Here is a 26,802-nt window from a genome sequence, read left to right as displayed (position 1 = left end):
CAGCGGCTTCCGAAGAACATTCCCTTTCCCAAGAGCCAGGATCAACATAAATGATCCATTTTCTTTATAACTAGTATTCATAGGTGTTTGAGGGTGTTCCACAGACTCAGCTGAGTTCTTTTTCTTTATTTAGTCTCAAGAGATTAATTACTGCTGTCAATTCAAGTCTGTCTTCCTGTTAACAAACCTCAGTGGGGTTCTTTTCCTACTCGATCAGGTAAACTCCAGATTCAGTCATTTTAAGAATTTTTTTTTTAACTGCATCACATTGCTGCCGCGTCTAAAGAGTGTGTGGATCTCTATAACATTTTCCCTTTTTTACCCCTAATTTCCTTAATAAGAGACCTGCCTGACAACTTTGTCAGTTTCATTAAGTACACACTCACTTTTGTTGTAGGCGATTTTCACTATGAGTATAATCCCACTTTTGACAGTAATTTTAAAAATGAACTTGAGGTGGTCGAGAGCTGAGTACATTAAACGACAACCTTTGCACATACACATGTGAACTACTCAGCAGAGAGGATGAGCTCAATTAATTTGGTGATATTTTCAATTACCCAAAAATAAACGGCACTTTAAAGCAATGGGAACAAAGATGTGCATGTGAAAGAATTTTATAAAATCTAAGTTTATCACAATAAAATTAGGGCATTATTAGTTTTATTTTGAGAAGACATGGGTGAAAGATACATAAATACCTTCGAAATTTGAACGTCTCCAACGAGGGAATATAATGTAGGAAAAAATGTAGTGTGAGAAGGCCCCCACTCTATTACTTACTATTAATTTGTAGTCTGAACCTCATTGTCATCTATAAGAGGCAAATAACAATGCCTCAGTCCGATGTTTGATGAAGCATAACTGTATGTCAGACCAGCAGGCATAGTGTCTGACAGTTAGTAGGTGTTCAATAAATGCTAATTTCCATCATACGCTCTTCAGCATTCCCTTTTGAAACAGAAATATAACTGAAGATGGCCACAACGTGATTTCTTTATTACTTCCTAACATCTTCTTTATTAACCTGGCAGGAATATAAACAGGGAGAAACAGGAAGCACGTGGTAGAAAGGGATTAATAGCTTGCAATGAGGAGAGATGAATCTTGTCAGAATTCACCCAAGAACACACGAGGAGCAAAGTTTATTCTTAGGCCTAACTAAACTTGCAAAGTTTATCTTTTCTTCTCATTCCTAATGGAATTCTTCACAGAGCCTACTATTACTGTGAAAAGGAATCACGAAGATATATTTGGAAAAAGAAAAATAATCTAAGCAGTGGAAGGCCTTCTAATGAATACAGGCATCTGTCTCATCCCTGGGTAACAAATTACAGAATCAGAAGCACAGGGGTGGGACCTTGTCTGAACACTTCTCAAAGGTTCCACAGATGATTCTGGTGTCTGACAAGGTTAGACCACTGCGTTGATAGCGACGGAGATTATGCCTGGAAAATAGGAAGATCTCAATCAGAGAGCGGAACAAAATTAGTAAGCATTGAAATGTTAGCTGAAACAAAACCAAAAAAAAAAGTAGAAAACTTATAATAGAGGAGTCCCTTCCACTTCCCCCAAAGAACTAGAAAACCATGGGATCTCCTCCCTGAAAGAAAATCATCTAGATGGAAAAGAGCCGTGTCTATTATAGTAAGGATTTTCTCTACCTGCCCCACCTTCAACCCCACCATATACTGTAGTGAAATAGCAAAGAGTCAATGCATGACCCAGTTTATTTCATGATGAAGTACATTCCATAAAGTCATCCAATGTCATCAAAACTGTGAGGGAGTGACCTGCATGGAACCTACACTTAGACTCAAAATGTATTTGATTGACTCCTTAACAAGCTTCTGAAACATGGTGAAATTTAATGTGGGCAGATGGAAGGAGAAAGCTGGAAGATGAAAGACATTGAGGGCAGTGAGCTTATAAGAGTAACCCTGGGAAAAGCCTTTGAAGGAGAGCGAAGGCCGTTAGCTCTAATTCACAGGGTCCTGTGAATCCACAGAGCTTTAAGGACTGGCTTGGTGTGATGTTTAATTGAGAGGCAGTAAGGACAGACTACAGAATGTGGTGCCAAATGCTGGAAGGAGGAAACTACAGTGGCCGTACCAGAGATGGAAAGTCCCCAAGCCAAACCTCTATCAGAGGCCTGGAAGGGAGGAGAAAGATGGGATATTTTGAGGCAAAGTTTGACAAAAGTGAGCTTAAAATCACTGAAAGACTAGTTTTGATTCCTTACTTGAGAGATGACAACATTGTCCCAGGATTGGGAGAAAGTCATAGAAACTTGTATCTTCATTATATTCCACTTGAACCAATGGACTTGGGACAAAATTTTGGAGGGAAAGAGTACACTTTCTGGGGTTGAAAGATTTCCAGCAAAAAGGAAAAACCTCAAGTCCACCTGTAAAACTTGCTTCTAATCATGACAATTATTTGTGTACGTGTCTTTTTCCTCTAAGGAACTCTAAACTTCTTGTCATCTTTGCATCTTCCATGGTGCCTAGTGAAATGCCTGGCTCACATATCTTGAATTTTATTTGATCATAAATCATTATTTGATCAGAGCCATCTGGTCTGAGTTCTTGAGTCAGATAAGCCCAGGTTGAAATCAGCTTCATCACTTATTAGCTGAATGGCACTGAAGTAAATTAATTATCTTCTCCAAACTCAGCTTTCTCATCTATAAGATCCAATTGTTGAGAAGATTAAAAGAGATAATGTGTATAAAGTACTTATCACAGTGCCTAGCAAATTATAACCATTTAACAAATAGTAGTTCTCATTACTTTTATTATTGAGCTCTTTATTTTTTCTTCTCCACACACACAATCCATGGTATCTGATTCTACACATACATCAGTCAGCCAGAAACCCAAGTAAATCAATAAATAAGAAAAGAACACCAATCAATCTTCCAATTTTTCTATTCTGACAAGATCCCGGCAACTGGTGGTGAAGAAAAAAACAATCTGCTGCAAAGATGCACCATCTTTGTTATCAAAACAGAGTCAGATGATGTCACACTTAGCAGACATCTTCACAAATGAAGGCAACTCTACTAATAATACAGTGCTGTTTCATTCAGTCTTCTTCAAAGACGCAAGCAAAAAAAATAAGTAAATGAAAAATATTCCCCTGAAAACAATTGAGATGTCTTGGCTTTTAAAGAAATGTAGAAAACAGAGAACATAGCTTTAGTTACGAAAAAGGAGACAATGTTTTCTTAGAACGAGAGTGAAAATTAACAATCTAATTAATAACATTATTCTGGCCGAAAGACAACACTGTTCTTACAATGTTGGCTTAGAACTGAAAATGAAATTATTTTATAATTTACAAAGTTATTATACCTTCATAGTTGATGGCTATCAGGGAAGAAGTAGAGGCGATCATCTTAATCTATTTGGGGCATGCTTAAGGAAATATTGGAGCCTTAGACTGAGACCTAGATTTGGCTTTGTTCTAGACCCAGAAAAACTATTTGTGCATGATACTTCAAAGACACATATAAAAAGAAATTGAATTGAATTGAAATGTGTGAATGGCATTGGGCTATGTCTCTTCTGAGCAAATAAATTTTAAAATCCGAACTATTCCTATTTTGAAAACAGTGCCACTTAATTTTGTTCTTTTCCTGCTACTCCCACTTTCTATATGAATTGAAGGGTATTCTAGATCCGCCCTCAAATGGCTTAGCAACACTTAAAATTCAGCAAAGAACACTCACGCCCCCAGGAGGTACCTCCTTCATCTTTATGGATGACTGACATATAAGCAAATGTGATGCCAAGAATTGGAGCCAGTTCCTCTCTTGCAAATATTCACACATCAAACAATTCTCCTTCCTCATTTTCATAAAGACAGTTCTGACCATATTATCATAGCTACAGGACAAAATATATAGCTCTCAAAACTCAATTGATCTTAGTTATCTAAGTCTTTCTTTAAATGGAGATAACAGAAATCCTTCTCTATGTGAAAAAAAGGGTTAAGCTTAGGGGAAAAAAAGTGAAAGATTTTCTGGTTCATTCTAAATAGGCTTTGGAGGAAGACTTGCTAAGTGTGAAACTCCTCACCTACTGCATTTCATTGATCAAAGCATTTTGTAAAACAAGCAAATGCAGAATTTTGAGAGGCATTTAAAGGGCTTGTCTTTTGGAGGTTAATTCCCTTTGCTTAATTTATCATTGATTTCCATTCTCTTTTCCTCTCTTATACCATCGCCATGTATAAGAGAATATAACAAGAGTCTCATTTGTCCAGAATTTAGCTTGAATTATTCACACGGCAGATACTCACGAGGGCTGTAAAGCGTAGGATGCATGCATTCATCTGGATCCTGCCAACACCACAGCATCCCTACTATGTGCTGGGCTCCAGTTAAGCAGGCAGGCGCTGGCTCGACCCCTGCCTCTGAGCACCACACAGCAGGTGCTTCCTAACATGTCCCAGACTCTGCAGATCCCAAGAGTGATGCTTTGGAATGTTCAGCTCACAGACTGTCTATCAGGAAGCACATTGATAGAGTTCCAGGAGCCTGAAGGCAAGCACTGTCCCCAGGCTTGTGCACATCATTTTTGCTTGGACATCTGCTGCTTAAGCACACCTGAGCCCTGTTTCCCCATCAGCTCTGCTATAGTTGCTCACTCATCTGTTCTGGTCTTAAATATTCCTCTAGGGGGAGGGTATATCTCAGTGGTAGAGGGCATGCTTAGCATGCCCAAGGTCCCAGGTTCAATCCCCAGGACCGCCATTAAAATAAATAAATAAACCTAATAACCCTCCCAAAAGCCCCCCAAAACATAAATAAAATATTAATAAATAAATATTCCTCCATATCCACAGTAGAAGAGATTTAACTCCCCAGCGGCCCCAACTATAAATGGGGAAGTTTTCTTGCTGACACCATGTGCCCCCTCTCTCCCTTCCCCAACCCTTCTCCTCTGCTTCCTTCCTCTGCACCCAGAAGTAGTAATAATACAGCTCACATATAAAATACTAATTTTCATCGTAATTTTTGATTGCACAAAAAGTATCCTGCTCAGCATGCATTTCAACCTTATAATAAGAAGAATAACAATAATATTTATGAAGACTTACCATCCGCTAAGCAATGAATGTTACATTTTCTCCCTTAAATGGCCCTGGAAGGCAGGTATCAGGGCCAGGTAAACTGAGGCTTGAGTAGGTTAAGTGACTTGACTAAGGTCAAACAGCAAGTGATGAGACAATATTCAAACCAGCACTGTTCAAATGCCAAAGCCCAGCCTTCAAAATGCCCCCATGCTGTTTCATAAAGTCAGGATGTGAGAAGCAAAGCAAAAATAAGATTATAGCACCAGGTATTTGTTGAATACAAATTCGTTTCCTTTCAAGCTTATCAGAAACCAAATCAAAAGCAGTATTTTGTTTTAGTCCAGCAAAAGACAAACACTGTAGAATAAGTGAAAGTAGCCTGAACTTTTGATTTGTGCTACTGTGAGTAGAACTTAACAGTAGTTTATGTTTAATGAATGCTGGTAATGGAATAGAATATAATGCACCTTAATTGATTTATGGATACTGTGTCTCTTAATAAGTCACAGTTAGCAATTTCCAATTTTAACCAATCCCCTTCAATAAGAGCTTGCTTAAAACACTTAACATCGTTTTCTTTGAACACCTGTGGTCAGAGCAAATGTTGCCCACCACGATAACCCGATCATCTAAGCCTGCAGTAAGTGTTTTACTCCTACCACCTACATATTTGCTCTGCTCAGTGGTTTGCCCTTTAGGTCAAACTGTTCCTGTGTACTCTCCCCCAAAAACTGAGTTTCATGCTCAGTATTCAAGATGGCTATACTGTCTAATCACTTCAACTCTATAGTCATTTCTCCATTCACGAAAACCTTCTACATCTTTGACCTTAACTTCTCTTCCTACATCTGGGAAGAGAAAAAAAAAGAAGTTTGCTAAGAAAAAGAAGATTTTGACAGAACATTTAAAATTCTCAATAGATTATCCAAACGAATAAAAACTGACCTATGCAGAAGTGAAGCTAAAATTACTAAGTTACTTTACTGTACTTACGTATTAAAATGTTATCAAAGTTATTCGATTATGTTTTTAAAGAAAAGCATAGTAATTCTGACTTCTTCCAAGTGTATGTCTTTTTGTGATATGAATACAAACACTCTTGAATCTGTTCTTCCACTGTCAAATATGTCTCTTAGCACTATAAATTTTTTTCCATTTTCTGTATATATATATTTTTTTACTGAAGTATAGTCAGTTTACAATGCTGTGTCAATTTCTGGTGTACAGTATAGTGCTTCAGTCATACATGAGCATACATATATTCGTTTTCATATTCTTTTTCACCAAAAGTTACTACAAGATATTGAATATAGTTCCTTGTGCTACACAGTATGAACTTATTTATTTTATTTATTTTATATATATTAGTTAATATCTGCAAATCTCGAACTTCCGATTTGTCCTTTTCCATTCCCCTCTTCTCCCTTGGTAACCATTAGTTTGTTTTCTATGCCTGTGAGTCTGTTTCTGTTTTGTAAATAAGTTCATTTGTCTTTTTTTTTTCTTAAGATTTCACATATAAGTGATATCATATGGTATTTTTCTTTCTCTTTCTGGATTATTTTACTTAGAATGACAATCTCCAGGTCCATCTATGTTGCTGCAAATGGCATTATTTTATTATTTTTATGGCTGAGTAGTATTCCATTGTATGAATATACCACAACTTCTTTATCCAGTCATCTGTCAGTGGACATTTAGGTTGTTTCCATGTCTTGGCTATTGTAAATAGTGCTGCTATGAACATTGGGGTGCATGTATCCTTTTGAATTAAGGTTCTTTTGGCTATATGCCCAGGAGTGGGATTCCTGGATCATATGGTAAGTCTATTTTTAGTTTTTTGAGGAATCTCCATACAGTTTTCCATAACGGCTGCACCAAACTGCATTCCCACCAGCAGTGTAGGAGGGTTCCCTATTCTCCACAGCCTTTCCAGCAGTTGTCATTTGTGGACTCTTGAATGATGGCCATTCTGACTGCTGTGAGGTGATACCTCATCATAGTTTTGGTTTGCATTTCTCTGATAATCAGTGATATTAAGCATTATTTCATGTGCCTATTGTTAGCATAGCAAATTTTTGAGGAAGTTTCCCACCACACATTCTACCATAGTTGCAAAATAAAAATGCCCCTCCTGCACCCTCCATATTTTGTTTTCCTTCTTTTTCTGACTAATGTATCCTTATTCACTTATTTGCTCAAAAATGAGTCAGAATGTTTCTCCTTCATAAAGCCCCTTCCCTGACTTCATCTGCCCCATGACCTCCCTCTCTGTGTAACCTGATACATTGTGGACAAGCTACTAATTATACTTATGTGTACAGACAAATAAGCACAAAACAGAGTGATTATTTTTTTAAAGATTGTGAGCTTCTTGAGGGCAGGTCACGTCTTTTCATCTTCCTGTCTCCATCCACCAGCCCAATGTGTGGCACTTAGAAAGTAATGAAAAATATTGTTCAAGTTAAATTAAAACTGAGAAAATGGCACTTTGTGGAACCAAAGCAAGAGACAAAATACATTTCCACAGGAATAATAGAAAAGATTTTATGTACCAAATAAGGAGGGACAGAGATTTCTTAAAGTTCTTTGTGATTATTTCACCTTAAAAAGAAAAGGAAACAACAGAGGGTGTCAGCTTGTACCTTGAAAATCTTCCTGCAAAATAACATGATGATCACCTCCCCTTGCAAGAGAGAAACATGTATATATCACGATTCCTACACTGAGCATTTAGGGAGTGAACATGTTTTGTTCTAATAGCAAAATAATTGGAGATGGCTATTGTACTGGTCAGCATGACCCAGCCAGAAAACTTTTGATTTAGTAAACTTGTCTTCCTAACTAAAACAAGGCTAATTGGACCAATGGAAATAATAATGTGCTGCCCAAGGATCTCCCTAGATCTTCAGAAAAAAATAAGTCAATGAGAAATAGAATTGCCTTTGGTAGAAACAAACCAGTGTGACATTGGCCTGTTCTGGTGGACAAGTCATGGGACAGGAGAAGGGTGAGGGAGGGGGGAAGCACCCATTGTTCACAGACTGGGGCTGTTGGGTTTGCACTGCAATGTTTTAATGTCACTCCAAGGGCCCAACCCTACCACCTCAGTCTCCCCAGGGCAGAAAAAAACAGGGTCTTACAGAGCAGAGCCCTGCTCCATGAGACTGCCTCACACGACTTCTGCTGTTGGACTCACTCAACCCGAGACACAAAATGCCTAGACCATCTTACATTGTGGCCAGAGGTAAGATGAGCTTTTTGGTAGTTACTGGCATTGCCTTATTTATTCACATATATTTATTTTATATATATGTGAAAAAAATAACCCAGATAATTCTGCAAATTCAATGGATTAACAGTGACTTGTACCAGAATAAGAATGCCTATCTTATCTGTGATTAGCTAAGGTTACCTGTGAATCTTTTAAATCTACCCTCCTTGGAAAAAGAACAAATAGTAATTTCAGATGCATTACATGGACCTTATCCTTCATTTTTGTCTTCCTTTAGACTATTCTCTCCCTTTTGCTCCCAAATACAAATGTGTCCCTAAAAATGCCTACTAGTAAAAAAGTATAGTAAAAATATTCAATTACATAAAACGGAAACCATCCTCCACATTTAAAAACTTACAATAGTCCATATATTATTTCTTTAATCCAATTCATCAAGCCTTAAATAGGTCCAACATTCATATATTGTCCTAATAAGTTTTGAGATAATGCTCCTCTCTTCAAAGAGAACAGTTCGATTCATATACAACTGGCTAAGTTTAAACGAATAAATCGTAATCAAGCAAAAGTAGGTCTTGAGGAAACTGCCTTAAGCCTTCATGACTTCAAAGTTCCATTTTCAATACTCATAATAAATCTCATTTCTTGTGTGTGAATATATAAATAGTCATGCATAGTTAAATGTGCACCTAACAAGTGCATAATACATATGCAGATGTAAATGTGTTTTATGACTTCAGATTATGAAAATGTCTTACAGACATATATTGGTCTTGGAGAAACTACCATTTTGATATCCATTAGATGTAATATATGAGTTTACTATTGTGCCACCACGGTGGTACAAAGCCATTGTCTAAGATTTATCTATTAACCAACTCAGAAGTATGTAAATGCTCTAGAAATGAAAAGAAAACTGTGAAGCCATTAAATCGCGGTCAATAAAGCATGTCTGTGTCAGTCATACTCTAATCCTCCAACTCCATCAAGGGTTAGCTGCAAAGACTTCCAAACCCATTTACCACTTTTAGGTCTTCCTCTGCGTTCTTGTTATAAGAATGACAAATTGCTTAGATTGGCTGACTGCTGTTGCAAGACCAAGCAAAAGCCAAGCTTTGAAACCCAAACCAATAATTATATCTATAGATGCCCAGATTAACAATCAGGCAAGGCTACACATTAAATGGTTAAACTTTCTACTCGTAGGAAGCTGGAAACATGGAACTAAAACATTTGTACTACGTTGCAGTTTCTCCCACAGAATTCTCACAGAATTTTAGGAGAAAATCTCCTAAAATGTTTTTCTCATTGCACAGATTGAGCAAAACATTTCATTCAATGGCTCAATCCTGATAAGCCTTAGTGGACATCATTTTTCTAAATAAACTATTTGATTCATGCTTAATTTGTATTGGCCTTGTTAGCGGCAGCTTGTGGAAGGTTATCAGATGAAGAGAGCAAAAACCAGCCAACAGGATAGAGACTGTGGCCAAGGACCAGTTTGTATAGACAGGGACTGGATGTTATACACGATGCTGAAAAACAAACAAATAACCGAACAAAGAATAGGAATAAGTTCATAATAATAATGCGAAACGTGTGTTGAACACTTAATCCATATATTAGATATTGATAAGTGTCTTAAACATAGTATCCTATTTTGCTTTCATCAGCATTTATTCATTTATTAAAACACACACACACACACACAAATGTATACATACCACTGGATATAAAACAGATGAGGAAACTGACGTTCAGAGAGGAGTGACTCTAGATCTCACAATTACTGAATTACTGACGGGGCCTCAATTTCAGGTCAGCCTTAGTAGATGCACTTAACCAGCACCCCCCACAATAAGTCTATGAAGAGGGCTAAATTCCAAGAAGCTGGCCAAACTGAATGTTGTAGGCAAGGGTCAAGCCCGGGACAAGTGGTCTGGGCTCACAGTGCTTAAATCCAAGCTCGGCAGGGGCACAGGGTACATCAGGCAGGAGTCCAGAGATACATTTAAGGCAGAAAAACCAAAGAGGAAACAGCTCTTGGGTAGAAATCAGGGCCCATTTTCAGATTCAAGTCATATATCAGAGAACAGTTAGAAACAGCGATCAAAAAGGGAGCATTTCAGGATTTGCAAGAAGACCCTGGCCCCTTTTGCCCCTATTTATAAGGCACCAATCTGTACTAGTAAGTGTGTGCAAGCCTGCGGAGGTAGAGACAGGGCCTTCAGGTCACTGCAGCCGAACACCTAGGTCTTCTAGGCTGAAGACCACTCATGCTTCTAAAATCTCCACTCCCAAGTTACAAATGCTATGCTTTCCTCTTTTCCAATTATCACTATCTTCATTCCCATACATGTCTATCAGAAAAAACAACAGTAAGACATCTACTTAGTTCAGTCATCTGGGAAATGCCATGGATAATACGATATGGTGGGTCAAATAATGCATTCAAAAACCAGTCAATTTAGTGGAAAAAAATCAAATTGCTTTTTTGCACCATGCAGAGCACAAAAAAAAAAAAAATACAATTTGAATATTGTGCTTTTCAAATGGTTGTACTGATGTTGGGTAGACATAATTACATTCACCAGGCATCTCTACACTTTGTCGCCTTTGGTATATTATTTTTTAAACTGCCTCTTTTTCCTTGGAATCAAATGTATTTATCCTTTTGGGATGCTTAATTCCTTAATGTCAATCAATGTTTTTTTTTTCCCCCGCTAAGCAAGCAAGTTCTTTGTTTTTCAGCTAAATTCTTTAATCAGCTTTTGTTCAGAAACTGTTTATTTCTATCTGCATTACAAATGCTAGATTTAACCAATCTATCAACCCAGGGTAATACAAGGAGGGATCTTGTTAGTTCGTCCTTTCCTCTCAGTAACAAAGATACTATATGCTATACTTTTGAAGAAAGGAAATAATAGGATTAGACTAAGATTGAGACCAAGAGGATGTCAGACCAAAGAAAGGCTTGTGGTCCTCCTAGAGTGTTCCCATCTAATATGGGGAATTGTAATCCATTTGTGCTGAATGTTTTGAATATGCCCATTATGCAAAAAACATTAGAGCCTAGTATATTTTGTTACCATAGCTCTGCCTACTGGGAGCTATAATTAAAGCACATTTGAGCAAATGCAATTTTATTTGTTATTAAGCAACTAAAAGCTTAGTCAACCTTGCAAATATGGCATTATTTTAGGATTACAATATGAGCTAGCCAGCTATCCGATAAACTTTATTAGGTCCTATCTTTAATAGCAGTGCCTCCTGTTTCTGTTGCCGGAGACTCCTATGCCCTCGAGCAGTGGTTCTCCAACCTCAGGATGTGTCAGAATAACCTGGAGGGCTTGTGAAAACATGTTACTGAGCGCTGCTTTCAGCGTTTCTCATTCCTTAGATCTGGGGTAAGGCCCTAGAATTTGCATTTCTGTCATGTCCCTAAAGGATGCTGATGCTGCTGGTCTGCAGACCATATTTTAAGAACCACTGCTGTATAATGTCCTGGCTAGAGCTTTGGAGTCAAAACCACCTGGGTTCATACACTGGCTCTTCTACTAATATTTATAACCTGTCCTTGGGCAGGTTATTTCATCTCTCTAAGCCTCAGTTTCTTAATCCATTTAGTGAAGATAATAATACTTATCCAATAGATATGTTATGAGAATTAAATGAGATGAAAATATGGGAAGTGCTTAACCCAGTACCTGGCAGGGGAAAAAAAAATCCACGTACGGCAGTGATCAGTTTATTAGTATTGTTAACGGGAGAGATATATCAAGAACCAGTTCAATGTATTTATGGCCAGCAATGTGCATCAGATTCACTTGGAGAGCTTTTGTAAAATTCATGCAGTGAGCCACCTGCTCCCTCAAAGATTCTGATATAGTCCAAATTTCATTGACTTTAAGATGCCATTGATTAGAAGATGCACCATTATTTCAGGTACCACTAAGAAAGAAAATTCTACAAGTACACCAGGACTAAACTAATGAAAAGTGCATCCAGAGTTCAGAAATAAGAAAATATAAAAAACTGTACATCCTGGAATTGATAAAATGCTGTAGATACAGATGTGAATTTGGACTTGCTTCCCAGATTATTGTGAAGTGCAATTCTGGTTAAAAAAAACACTAACCTGGACAATGCAGTAACCACGAGGAGGACTCAAAGTTCAGATGCCTCAAAACTGAGATCCCACAGGTTGGAAGCCCCATCCTTCAAACTGTAACACGGCCCAACATCATAATCCACCATGTAATTCTACAGCTGCTAATGAAACAAAAATATCTCCACTTGGTTTGAAAACATTCGCCCTCTATACTTGGAAGAGGTCTTCTCCCACGGGATAGCATATACGCACATGATGAGAATAAATCAATCCAACTGATTGAGTCAATCAGACCAGAGAAGAGTGCAGTGCAGTCAGCAGGAAGGGGTCAGGCCAAGAGAGTTTTCTCTTCACAAACATGAATTCCAATCCTGAGATTTGAGGCGTACTGGGGGAGACTTTAAAGAGAGAAAACATGATTTACATTTAGAGGACAAGAGAGGATGGTAGAAGTTACATTACTGGGACCTGCCGCGGTCATTTTTTAGTTTCCATCCTGATTTTTAAATTGTAGTTTGTGAAGTGCTGGAAAAAAAACTGATTTGGTATAACTTTTTATCAAGTTTATGGTGACTGCAACGTCCCTTCATGCTAGGAATCTTGGATGAAGGCGGGAGTAGCATATAACTTCCCTCAACTTTAATACTAATGTCACCCATAGGGAAAGCATCTGTTCTGTAACGCAACATAGAACAGGGCAATATCTTCTGACATTTTTATTTGGGAGCTCAGGATTTCTAATAACTTCAATAAATGGTCTCTAGTGGGCTCCATGCATATGAGTTAATTATAATAAAAAATAAAATAACATTCATTTTAGCTTCTGAAAATTCTAAGAATGTAAGCCCTTAACAAAATTTTGAAACAAAATCATAGCTGTATTTGCTATTTTCCACCTACAAAGATTTCATTTTAACTCCTTCCTTTCTTATGACTATCCAGTCACATCTTTAATGGAATTAATAAAAACTAGTTTCTACTCAACCCAGATGGACAAACAACATAAGATGTATAAGTCAGGGAGTATCAGAACATTTTTTGAAGGTCCAAATAGTGACACACTATAGCAATTATCATGGACATTTAAAAATATACAAGTTTAGATGATTTTCTCATTTTCTTTCTGTATTAGAAACACACACACACACACACACACACACTACCAATGAAATCTATCCTTCCAAAAAAAATTTTTGTAACTTGGAAACCTCTTTTGGTCCTGGCTTATATTAAATTCCTTTCTATAGTTATATATTAAAAATTTACCAGAGTAATGTTTTAAGACTGTGACATTTTAAGCTTTTCATGGTTCCAATTACAGAACTGGAAATACAAATATGAAACTCAACAAAAATGTCTACATTATTTAAATGACTACACATGTAGAATGTAATTTAATATAAAACTCGGTCACCTGAATAATGCCATCTTGACAGTCACACTGGTCACAGAGAAAATCTGTCGACTTAAGTAAGGAGGAAGCAGCAGTATCTTTATAGGAAATTAGCTCCTGTGTTACTATAAATATAGAGGACAGTATTTGTTCAGCTGGTTCTGTCTTAAAAGGTTTAGTTGCACAATGAATACAACCCTACCCCTATTTTCCAGAGAGAAAGACAAAGAGTGATCTCATAATTCTTCAGTTCCATCCATCATTGTAATATCCAACTCACTCATTTGCATACATCTTCCTACAAGGGTTTATCGTTATCGAAGGATTCTTTGGGCACCTTATCTATTTTGACCAAAACGTGTATAAACTTCCTAAAGTTTCATGACATCAGTGTATATGATGATTTTAAGTATTTTCAGTTCTTTGGAAGACATAAGAAAAACCTTAAGAAATAATCATTAGCAGAGGTCTGGAGATTCTGATTTGTTTTAACAAAAACATCAATTATTCCAAGTCCTTTGCTGATTAGAAATTAGGGGATCTCACTTGATAGTCAAAGCATTTTGATATTATGTTTTGTACTCCCATAAAATGCCATTACCATTTCTAATAATTATCTGAATGTTCAGCTTTTTCCAATATCCTTCTCTCATTCTTATGTGTCTATTGGGGAATCAAAGGGGTTTGCTTGCCTAAGAAGAAATATGCTAAACAGAGGATGACACAACAATTTCAGGAGGGAAGAATAACAGTAAAATGTCACTTCCTTCTACGGTATAATTCCTAGGGTTATAGAAAATGTAGAGACCTAGCACACATCACTTTCAGAGAGACCTTTAGAAGATCTTTCAATTAATCCTTGCGGACAAAATGGAGTGGGAGCTGAGTGCATGAATATTAAGATGGATTAGTAGCAGTTTCAACAGCTTTAAATTACACACACACACACACACACACACACACACACATATATAGTCAACAGAGGGTGCTAACTAAAAGAGTAATATCAATCTGGTTCTAGGTTTCCAACATCATAGAAGGATTCTTCCCTGGGCTCCATTCGTTTTAACATTTTACATTCTCATCAGAGTCCTGGATGAGACTAGAGAGAGGACATCAGAAGATCTGTAGGCAGGCCAATGACCATATTGGATAACTGAATCAGGAATGAAAAAGAAGCTGACAGGTTAGAAACAAGGGCTATATCCAGTGAGATGAAAAGTGATAGAAATACATGTAAAATGAGACAATCAAGTCCAAAAGGACAGTTGTTTTTTGCAGAATGGATAGTAACAATGGCTTAGTAACAATCCATGAAACTAAGGCTTAGAGATTTTAGTCTATAGAAAGGTTGATATGAATCAACAGTAAATGGAATGCTTGTGGAATGAATGAATAAAGGTAGTATAGAAGAATGGGAGGGGAGAGGAAAGAAAGGAAGGGGAGGGAAGAAGTAAGAAGGGGAGGAGAAGGAGGGAAGGGAGAAGAAAGAATCTATATGAAAAGAAGCAAAAACTCCACGTGTCTCTGTGCAGCCCAGCCCACCCTGGAATTACTGCAGTATAAGTATGAACGGACAAACTGCGCGTGCTCAGGAGTGACCTAAGACATACAGTCAAATCAACAACATTTAAGAGATTCTTGAAGGAATAAGGCATATTTAGCCTTAGAGAGCTGATAATCATGTTCAAATACCCTAAGATCTTTAACGGGAAAAAGATTTGGAGGTGTTGTTTGGACCCAATAGTTACAAGCAGGAAAAATAAGTGGAAGGCACGAAGCAGCGGAATTAGATTATGTAAGAGCATCTCAGTGTCCCAGGATGAAATGGCTCAGTTCTCCAAGGATGGAGCTACAGGCTGCTCTCTCCAGGAGTTACTGGAGCACTGACTAGGAGGTCCCTGGAGAGGCTTGTGCAAAACTAATTCAAGCATCATATATAGATGATAGGACTAGATAATCTTTTAAAGTACCCCCCAACCTCAAGATTCTGATATTCAAACATTTTCCTGTGGTGCAAATCTTGCAAAAGATTTTTCTCTAATAAAAAAACAATGAAAACAAACAGCCTGGAGAGGTGAACCAAGTCTTCAGGAAATCCTAAGAGAATGCTCTATTTTCTTGCGTATTTGCTCTTTAGAGAACTAATCTCCTTCCCCAGGAATGTATTAGTATCTCTTTGTCCTCTTCTATACCGGCTGATTCTGGGAATTTGCACACAGCACGCTTTATCTTGCTGAATATAATAGTCCGCCCAGCATTCTTCCTTTGTGAGACACCCCTATTCACTTTCATAAATTACATGAATGGATATGAAGCGTACTTTCCCTTCTTCAATAGAGACTATTCCCAAAAGTAGCCTGAAACATGCCAAACATCTGCTCCTACACACAGTTCAATACATGCTATTGATACATATTATCTCTGGGTGAATTCTGAATACAAGGTCAATTTAACACACTCCTGAACAACTCCCTCCTCCTCCCACGGCTCAGTCCCAGAAAGCTCGAGGAAATTTGAGTAATTCTAACATTTGCCCAAGCAAGCTATAACTAAGCAGGTAAATCTGATAAAACAAAACCCAAAATCTAATCTAAATTCGATAAATAGATTAAGTGTGACAAGTATGTCTCTAATTTAATAAATATTTGAAAATATAAAAGTACTTTGTTTACTCTCTGCCGTACTTTAACAATTCAAAGATGTTGCTTTTCCATACTGTGAGTTCCTGGGTGTCTGAGTGCTTGTTATGAGTTTATCATATAAGCCTAGGCCTCTTTTTAATGATTGGCTACAATTATTGTTTATTGTGGTACAAAGAAAGGTGACTAAAATCCCTAAATCTTGAATTCTTTCTAGTCATCCATAGAGTCTCTACCATGCACAGCTAGTTCATGTTCATAAAGACCCTCAGAGTAAACATAACTTTATTATCAGCTAGAGCTTTGGCCCCAAATACCTCTCTGGTCTCCTTGCCTGGTGAAGTGACCTGGACCTCATCTGAACTCAGCAGACTTCTCCTATCCCTTGGGCTAAAGATTAAACAAAAACAAAAACAAAAACAAAAACAAAAACAGCCCTAACAGCTGATCCTTGATTCCTTTCCCAACTCTAGTCTGATTCTAGTTCCTGACAAAGCTACTGATCTCATACAGATTACATCTGCCCAGGGGAGGCAGGTTTTCCTAATGGGTGAAGTCTTTCTATCCACTTGTGCTGTCCAACATGGTAGCCACTAGCCACAAAGGGCTATTTAAATTTAACTTCAAGTAAGTAAAAATTATATGAAATTTAAAATTTAGTTCCTCGGTATACTAGACACATTTCAAGTGCCCACATGTGGCCAGGGGATAGTATATAGAACATTTCCCCATGCTCCCTTGGACAGGGCTGCTCTAGGATGCCATTTGCTTTTGACTTTGGCCAACCTTGTTGTTGGAAGTGGACAGATTTTATCTCCTGCTGAAGATCAGAGGGTGCAACTGTTTACTCATTCAATAAATATTTATCAACTTCTTTTCTATGGATATATAACCATGAACCAAACAGATATGGTACCTGATCTCATGGAACTTATGTTCTAGTGGGAAAACCAACAATAACAGGTAAACAGCTAAAGGAAAAGATTATTTAAGTTATGAATTTCAGTGCTAGTGCATCTTCCTTTCAGCCTCATGGTAACAAGTTGTTTTTGTTTCATTCAAGTGAACCATCTCTATGGCAATCAAGCTGCTTTCCCTTGACATTCTTCAGATGGCAAACACTAATGGTTTTAGGATTTACTTGAGTCTACTCTTTTGCTGTTGTTTTTGTTTGATCTTCTTTTTTTTTTTAGAATTTCTACCCACAGCTTAATTCTTGCCTGTGTGCTTGATTCCACCACAAAGGATTCTCCAGGGTTTATAGTTTCAGTGATCACATTTTTAGCTATGGCTTCTCTTAACTGTTTCTATTCCTAAATAGTACAGCAAACTACTAGATATTTCCTCTTGGAAGACCCTACTCGCAGCTTCTTCACCTTGTCATTATATCTTCAGAATGTCTATTGAACTAATAACTTTATTCTTTTCCCAGCGGGCCATACAATCTAAACTGTCACTGCTTATACTTGAATTACTAAAAACAACCTCCCCAAAATGTTTAATGTCTCAATTTCTCTTCCTTGCAATTGATCATGCACATTAAATCATGGTTAATCTTAAAACAATCTGTCATTGCCCCTCTCTGTCTTCTCTGTACTGGAAGGATCTCTCTTGCCACTCCCCCCACCCCCAGAAAATGAATGCCTGTGCCAAGTTCCTTTCCATCCCCTCACTGGTCAGGATCACCTCTGAGCTGCTGAGCAACCATTCTCTGCCTTGGAGCTGAGATGATCGATATTAACAGATGAGATCCTCAGTAGCTTGACAGCCCCATGTCCGCTGGCCTCATTTATCCCTAACGGCAGCTTCCAAAACAGCACCATTTCAAAGGACATTGACACAGCAGCCAAGTTCATTGAGGTTGGAGCTTCCATGGTCAGAGGGGCTGGCTCTGGGGCTGGGATTAGGACAGTGGAGCCTCATCATCAGTTATGCCAGGCACCCTTCCCTGAAGCAACAGCTTTCCTCTTATGTCACTCTGAGCTTTGCCTTCTTGGGGTCTTTTGCCTGATGATGGCCTTTCTCAGCCTCTGCCACGTGAAGGAGCCACCTCCACTTCCCAGGGTTCTTTCTTCCACATCTCATTTGCTCTGTATGTTCCTTTCCCTATACCTTCCCAGGCAACCTGGGAAAAGTGGTTGGCCCAAAGTTTGACAAAGACAAATGAATACTCTATCAATTAGCAAATGTATAGCCTGTCATTAACCTACCTAGGAAACCATCTTGGCTCTCTATTATCTACAGAATCATGAACTCATTGCTTTGAAAAGATAACACTGAAACTGAATAATTCTGTTAATAAAGTGACCTTTTCATCTAGGAGTAAGTGTTATGAATAACCTATTTGGTCTCTGAAAATGCTTTCGGACTTTTTTCAGGCTGATGTACCACTGGCTCCTATGACTTATTATGCACCTGCATATGTCTCCTCATTTCATCTAGTTAAAACTTGCCTAATTATCTTCCTCTCAGATTTCCACCAAACTTCTCTTGTACAACACACACACACAAACACACTCACACACATACACACACGGGAAAAAAAAGCTTTTAGAGATAATTTACTGAGTTCACTGACACAAATGGAAGTTTTAAGAAGCACAAGAAAACTTTCAGTATTACTTTGGCAAATTGTGTATACTTTTTCCTTTACACCCACATGAAACCTACGCTAGGTCCTTTTTCCATAGGATACCAAGCACAGCAACTTGAATTAATTACAGAATGATTTTCTATAGATAACTTTTGGATCAACATCCACAAACTAAAATCAGCTCAGCCTTTGAACAGAAGATCTGGTAGTGACTAGTAATTTCATCACTGGTCAGGAGGATAAAAAATAAAAAGAGTAAACTCATTACTTTATTGTGATTTCAAGCTAACTACTTAACTTCTATGTATTTTAAATGTCCAAAGAGCAGAATTGCAATTTGAGTTTATTAGTAATTGAAGCAGAACTAAAGATCCCTTATTAAAATGTCCTAGTTACTTTTTTAAAAAAAAATCTATTTCCTTTTTCAAGAGGATTAAATGTACAAAAGAAATTCAAGTCTCTTTTATTATTATCATAACCTGCTCTAGCAATTAAGGGAAAGGAAGCTTTCCTTATTTTTCTGTCATTTTTTATTGCAGTTAAATTAATTCTTGTAGTTGTATTATGTCCTTAATACAAGTTAACTGGTGCTTAAAGTTACTAAAGCCCAAAATTTGTTTCCTTTTTTTCTTCATAAGTACTGTTTCTATTATCATAAATGTACTAGACTCTGAGGTCTGTAGACTTTTATATTTGTTGCTTTTATATTTTTCAAGATCCCTTAAAAATGTTTAAAATCATTAATATACATATATGTATACATAATATAACATACATTAACATAAATAAATAATTTCACTAGATAAGATCATAACCAATCAATGTTTAACCCACTTCTCAATACCACTTTATAGGAGCTTTAGGCCACCAGAATTAATTTCACTAACTTGGAAGAGTACAGAAAACATATGTTATTCCACAGGTCACAGGCAAATAATTGTGCTTGAATGTTTCTGTATCTGTATGATAATATTTACTTACCAAACACATGTAGTACTTGGTAAGTTCGAAGACTTTTGTGAATGTTAATTCACTTAATCCTCGTAACAAACCTGTGAGGTAGTTATCATGATCCCCATTTTACAAACGGGGAAACTGCAGCATAAGAAAGGTTAAGTGTCTAGAGCTAATAAATGGCAAATTCAGAATGTGAAGCTAGAAGTCTGGCTTCAGAATCTAAGTTCTTAAGCACACTGCTAGGCTGCCTCTCAATCTTTAAAATTATTTCCAAATTTGGAATCTAATTTCAATATTAGAAATGTTAAAGCTTTTAATTCTGTAAAAAAAAAAAAAAAATAGCATTCTCCCTTTCATATCTGAAATCGTTTTGTGGTTGCTCCAACACAGATACCCAAGGCCTCCCTGACCCCCTACCATGCTGGCTCAGGTACCCTCGTGCTGTGCACCACCCAGCTCTGCGTCTTCCCCGATGGCAGCACCCACCCCGATTTCTGCATATTAAACGCTAACTTCTTTAAGGGCAGGGAGTACATCTTTTCACAGTTGCATCTCGAACACGTTGCACCTGCACAGATGAAGCACTGTTACAAATCATCCAGCAGCCAAAGAGTTAAATTGATTCCTTATCGAGTTCTGACACCTGTAATAAATAGATTTCTTCTCTTTGCCCGTGGGAGTAGACATCCATTCCAATTTTTAAATTAGCAAGTGTGTGGAAATAGGCTTGGGATTTGAAGAAAATGATTCTGTAGAAAAGCAGGTTCATGGATGGTCTACTCTCTTTGTGGGGTAAAGCTTTCAAAATTGGTAGAGGGTGCTTCTCACTTAAAGACTCTAGCGTCCCTCATTTGAAGAACTGGCAGCCCAGCCGCACCGAGCATTTCAAGCTAAAAGCCAAGGAATATATACCAAGTTACTATCACAAAACACTTCTAGCAAAACTTCACCACCAACAAACAATTGCCAGCCAGCCCATTGCTCTCCACGAGGAATGACATTATGTCACTTTGTGCAAAGGACATCAAAACACTCATCACTTTAACACAGGATTTAGATGCACCAGAAGGCTTTCACGTATCACTTTAAGCATTTCCAGGAAAATTGCTATAGAAGCTCTTAAGGAACAATAATTTGAACCTAACTAGACTTATTAACCAACACAAACTGTAACTTTTCTAAAATGCCTATTTCGTTAGAAGTGTAAGAATTTGTTAGAAAAGTCCTACTGACTCTTAGAAAATAAAGTCTGCAGAGAAATGGTGATTTATTTGCTTTCATTCAGCAACATTTGCTCATTACGTTTTAATTATGTACCTATTATGTGCTAGGCACTCTATTGGGTATACTTATATGAATCATTTTTCTGCCAATAAAACCATATTTTTAAGTTGAGTTAGTAATTTCCAGATATTTAACAACATTAGTGAGTTTTTTGTGTGCATGGGAAGAAGAACAGAATTTGAATTGACATAAATAATTCTATATTTTATATCAAATGGCAGGAACATATGTAGGTATGTGTCAGCTTATACATGTAGTTTGAGTACTCTGATTAACTGTTCATTTTGCTTTTCTGCCTAATTTGATCAGTCCACTGAAGTAGTCAAATTGACTTTGCCATTTCGATAGGGCTGGCCATAGGTTCATAAAGTGAGAGAGCTGAATAGACATTGGAGAACCAACCCCCCTGGACCACAAGCTCCTAAGGATAGGAACCATGACTTCTGTGGCTCTGGGGTTGGATGTATTTCCCAGCCCAGACCATGCATTGATACGTGATTGAATAAATGACCCCACGTAATCTCTCTCAAATACATAAAATTATACCCCATTTACAGAAAGTTTCATAGGTATCAGACATGAAGCTGGCCATTTGGTCATTACCTTTATAATATTATCCCTTTCTAAATGCAGAAATCATATTAAGATTCTTCAAGCAAAATGATTTGAAACTAACTAGATTAATTAACCAAGACAAGCTGTAACTTTATGAACAGCTATTAATTTCGGTGAGATTTCCTTAATTCTCTTCACTTTTCATCACTAATACTGTTTTATTTTGGGTTTTTTATTTTTACTTTTTGTTATCTTTTGGGGGTACTCTCATTATTACATTAGAAGTTAACAAAATAATAAATTATAACAACTCTGTTTCTTGGTTACCAGCTTAAATCCTCTTAACAATGCATGGTTATTCAAGCTTATCTTTTTATAATTTTGATAATATTATAATATGAAATCTGCACCTCCGATCTTGCTGTCCTGTACCCTTTCTACTATAATGCCTGTTCTCTGTCTCTCAACTAAACTGTAAGCTACAGCAGGGTCCAGGTTCCCTTCTCTCTTTCTTGCCATCCTCACACCCTGACAAGATACACACGATGGTATCCACTCCAAGGGCATGCTGAGGAAGGATAAGATAGAACTGGGGGCTAGGAGGCACTTTTTTCCATGGTTAGAAACACGGATGCTTACTTTCCCTGCTTCTCTTGCAGCCAGGGATGCCCATGTGACACCCAGGTGACACACTTCTGGCTGGCACTGCCACTTCCCCATTCTTCCTGTCCTGAATGTATGATGCTAGACCCGCGCTGTGCATTTTGGAACCATGAAGCAAAACCATGTGAAAATGAAAAGCCAACTTGGTGGGAACAGTGAAACTGAAGATAAAATAGCATTTTTCAGCAAAACAAGCAAACCAGACCAAGTAATCTCCTTCTCTGGGAAAACTGGATGTGAGAAAAAGACTTTGTGTAACCCACTGTTGTAGCCAAATGCCTTCCAACTGAGACATTAATTAAGATGGTTTAAATCCCAACTCTGCCTTTTACTAACTGTGTGACTTTGGGCAAATTACTAACCACCTCTAAGCTCAGTTTCTCATCTGTAACATGGGCATATGTGTAATTACCATTATAGGATCATTGTGAACTATTGTGAGAAATATGAAATAATCTATATAAAGTAATTGGCAGAATTTTAATGTTACTCAAACAAATTAAAGGTACATGTTAATACTAAAATATAAACACATAGAAATGTTTTTAAAGTAAATATTACTTCTTTTCTCCCAAAAATTGCATATTAAAAAATTAAATATTTAGGGTGATAGAGAATTCAATTTTATATAAAACAATTCTCACTCTACATATCTTTTAGGTCAAGACATCTACAATTAGCATTAAAATGCACAAATACACTCCTGAGTGATTACATTAGGTAGTACTATAATTATTGTAATGAAAATTTTTTATTGTTCTAATTATTGTCAGAAAAATAAACTACTTCCTCAAGGATAAGGATAGACTGAAATGATCTGCAGTAACTCCCAACTTTTTTTCACCGGCCCACCCAGAAACCCAAGTCATTATGAATTTTCAGTGTTTCTTTTATTAGATTATTTTCAGGATTTTAAAGCATTTCTCTTGGATCACTGAAGAAAACAGCAGGTCTCTGGGTTTTGTTTTTCTTTGTTTTAGTCATAAGCATTTTAGTTTCACTTCAACAAGATCATCATTCCAAATGTTTCTCTTTGGAAGCTTATCTTGCAAGGCCAATAAAAGACTGTGTTCCTAAGCTGAGAGATTTTCCATTTATAGTTTTCCATTAAGCTTCTTAAAGGTAGATATTATTCCAATTAAATATTTAAAAGGTAAGTCCTTTTATGAAATAGCTTTTTTATTAATTCAAAAGAGATAATTATTTATATTTCTAAATCCTTTCTAATAGAGTTTGAAGTGACCTACAACAAAAGACATAAACAGATGCAGATTAAAATAAATCAAAACATACCAAAGCACTGGAAAAGAGGAAGCAAATATAAAAATCATCATTGATGTAATAATGGACAAAATTCAGCTCTGAGCTTCCATAAAAAAAGAGAATAAAGAGAAAGTGGAAATATAGTTGATTAAGAAATTTCTCATTACTTTATAGAGCAGATCTGTAATCCTTTATATACTAATTCTAAGTGTGGTCTTGGTACTAAATTCCTTTAGGAATTTATCTTATAGGTCCTTCTTCAAAGAAATTTGAGTTTCATAATACACAGTATTTTCATCAATGAGGCTCAGTGGCTGCTTTGAACTTCAATACAAGTCAGTAGCACGACATTATGCCAGTAATTTTAAACTTATTTTAAGGCATGGAACCTGGAAAATAAAATATTATAAAGTAGATAAATAAGCACTCTTCTAATTGAAATAGAGTTAAAGGGCCTGAAGCTACCATAATCACTGATGACAGCATCTGGGTAAGGAAAAGGCCTGTGCAGCCAATGAACTAATCATATTAGTTACACATATTAAAATGCAAATAAAATTTCCTACAGCTAATATCATACTTAATGGTAAAAGATTGCATGTTCTCTCCATATGACTGGGGACAAGGCAAAGATGCCTACCCACATCAGTTCCATTGAACATTACATGGGAGGTCCCAGCCAGTGCAAAATAGAGCAAGGGGATAGAGGGGATACCAGTCATACAGACAGGAAAAGAAGAAGGAAAACCATCTTCATTCATAGACAACCTGATTGGGTGTTGGGTATGCAGAAAATGCTAAAAGTCTACAAAAAAAAAAAAAAAGCCACTAGAGCTAATATTTGAGCAAGGTTGCAGGACACAAGATCAGGAGTCAACAATCACTTGTATTTCTATATACAAACAACACAGAATTGGAAATGAAACAAAAAAAAATGATTTACAATAGCATCAAAAAACCATGAACCACTAAGAAATAAATTTAACACAATGTGTGCACAAGTAGTACACTTAAGACTACAAAGCATTACTGAGAAAAAATAAATAAATCTTAGATAGGAAAATTGCTGAGGATTAAATTGTGCCCTCTAAAATTCACATGTTGGACCCATAACTTCCAATATGATGGTGTTTGACGATAGGACCTTTGCAAGGTAATTAGGTTTAGACGAGATCACGAGGATGAAGCTCTAATGATGAAAGGACATAAGAGAGCTTATTTCTCTCTCTCGACACATAACACAAGAGGTCACCTGAGCATACCACAAAATAGCAGCTGCCTACAAGTCAAGAAAATAGGAGACTCAGCACAAAATCTACCTTGCTGGCACCTTGATATTGGACATCCCAGCCTACAGAACTGTGAGAAAATAAATTTCTGCTTTTTAAGCCACCTAGTCTATGATATTGTGTCATGGCAGCTCACGCTATGACAATGATATACTATGTTCATGTATATACACATTCAGATGTATGTATAAATGTGTACATATTGTATATATATGAATGTGTATATGGTTAAAACGGCAAACTTTATGTTGTATATGTTTTACTATAATAAAAAAAATATTTATTAAAAAAACCCTAAGCAACTTTTGTGGAAAACAATATACACATTCACACATATATATATATGTGAATTGTTGTGTGTGCATGTATATCTGACAAAGGGGTTGTATTCAGAACTTAATAACCTAGAACTTAATAAGAAGAATACAAAAACCCATTTACAAAAATGCCAAAAGATTTGAACCCTTTATAAACAAAGGGGTACAAATGTTCACTAAGTACATCAAAAAATGCATAACTACATTAGTCAACAGAAAAATGCAAACTTAAGCCATTAAGACACCACTACAGACCCCTTAGAATGGCTGAAAATAAAGACTGGAGCAAGTGAAAATCTCATACAATGCTGGTGGGCAAAATGTTACAACAACTTTGTAAATCAGTTTGGCAGGTTCTTATAAAGTTCAGCATTTTTCTGTCATATGACACAACAATCCCCAAAATAATTAAACTGTATGCCTACCTTACAGGAATACCCATAGTAGATTTATTCATAATAGCCAAAAAACTGGAAAACATCCCAACTATCCATCAATAAGAGAATGAATAACCAAACTGTCATACATCCATTTAATGAAAAACTACTCAATATTATAAACAAATAGACTATTTTACTACTGTTACATGCAATGACATGGATAAATTTCAAAAACATTTTACTGAGCAAAAGAAGACATTCATACTACATCATTCCATTAACGTGGAATCCTAAAGCAAGCAAAACTAATCTATAATAATAGAAAAAAGATCAGTGTTTGCCCAGGATTGTGGCTAATAGGAGAGAGGGGTGACTGCAGAGTGGCATGAGGGAACTTTTTTGGGTGATAGAAATGTTCTATATCTTGATTGTGGTGGTGATTACATAGATGTATACATCTGTCAAAACTCATTGAACTTTATTGTTAGAATGGGTGCTTTTCATTATATGTGTAAATTATACCTGAATAAAGATTTGAAAAATGGAAATAAATACCTACACGTTGCTGAGTCCACATTAGGTAATCGCTGAGGCTGTGACAAAATGGATTGTCAATGCAATACAGCCACGCTCACCCACAGGTAAGCTAAAATGTGAGTGTGTATTCAGTCTGAGGATAAACAGAATCTTGAGTCACTGGCAGCACCAGGGGTTATCTCTCCCTGACGCCCAGCTGGGAAAGGTCCATATTCTTTTCCATAGCAGTGTACATATCCCAGGTAATCAGCTCAAGAGCCAGGAGAAAGATTATGTGGCATCTTCCTCCTAGAAGAAGACAGCTGCTCTTGCCAGTGGGTACCTGAGACAGGGCTCAGGAAACTTTTGCTATGGCCAGCTCTCCAGAAGGCGTATTCTTCAGTAAGCTATTTTATCTGTGAATGATAAGATGTGGGTGCATTTTTGTCACTTCCACTAATGTCACAGCCCACTAATTCTCAATCCCCCAACTTCAAGATAGCCCCTTAGGAATTTGTTCAA

The 26,802-nt window shown here is 37.0% G+C and overlaps 1 protein-coding gene and 1 pseudogene across 4 annotated transcripts in view; one reads left to right on the top strand and one right to left on the bottom strand.

Annotated features, from left to right (window-relative positions):
• Positions 1-26,802, bottom strand: part of GRM8 (glutamate metabotropic receptor 8) — a 678,033-nt gene that overhangs the window by 421,202 nt on the left and 230,029 nt on the right. The window lies entirely within an intron of this gene.
• LOC123614704 (ATP synthase F(0) complex subunit C2, mitochondrial pseudogene) overlaps positions 18,044-26,802 on the top strand; it is an 86,093-nt pseudogene continuing 77,334 nt past the window's right edge.

The sequence above is a fragment of the Camelus bactrianus genome, chromosome 7 (assembly GCF_048773025.1).
Source record: "Camelus bactrianus isolate YW-2024 breed Bactrian camel chromosome 7, ASM4877302v1, whole genome shotgun sequence".
Classification (NCBI taxonomy): domain Eukaryota; kingdom Metazoa; phylum Chordata; class Mammalia; order Artiodactyla; family Camelidae; genus Camelus; species Camelus bactrianus.
The sequence above is the reverse complement of the archived record's forward strand: the minus strand, read 5'-3'. Positions and strand labels throughout refer to the sequence as shown.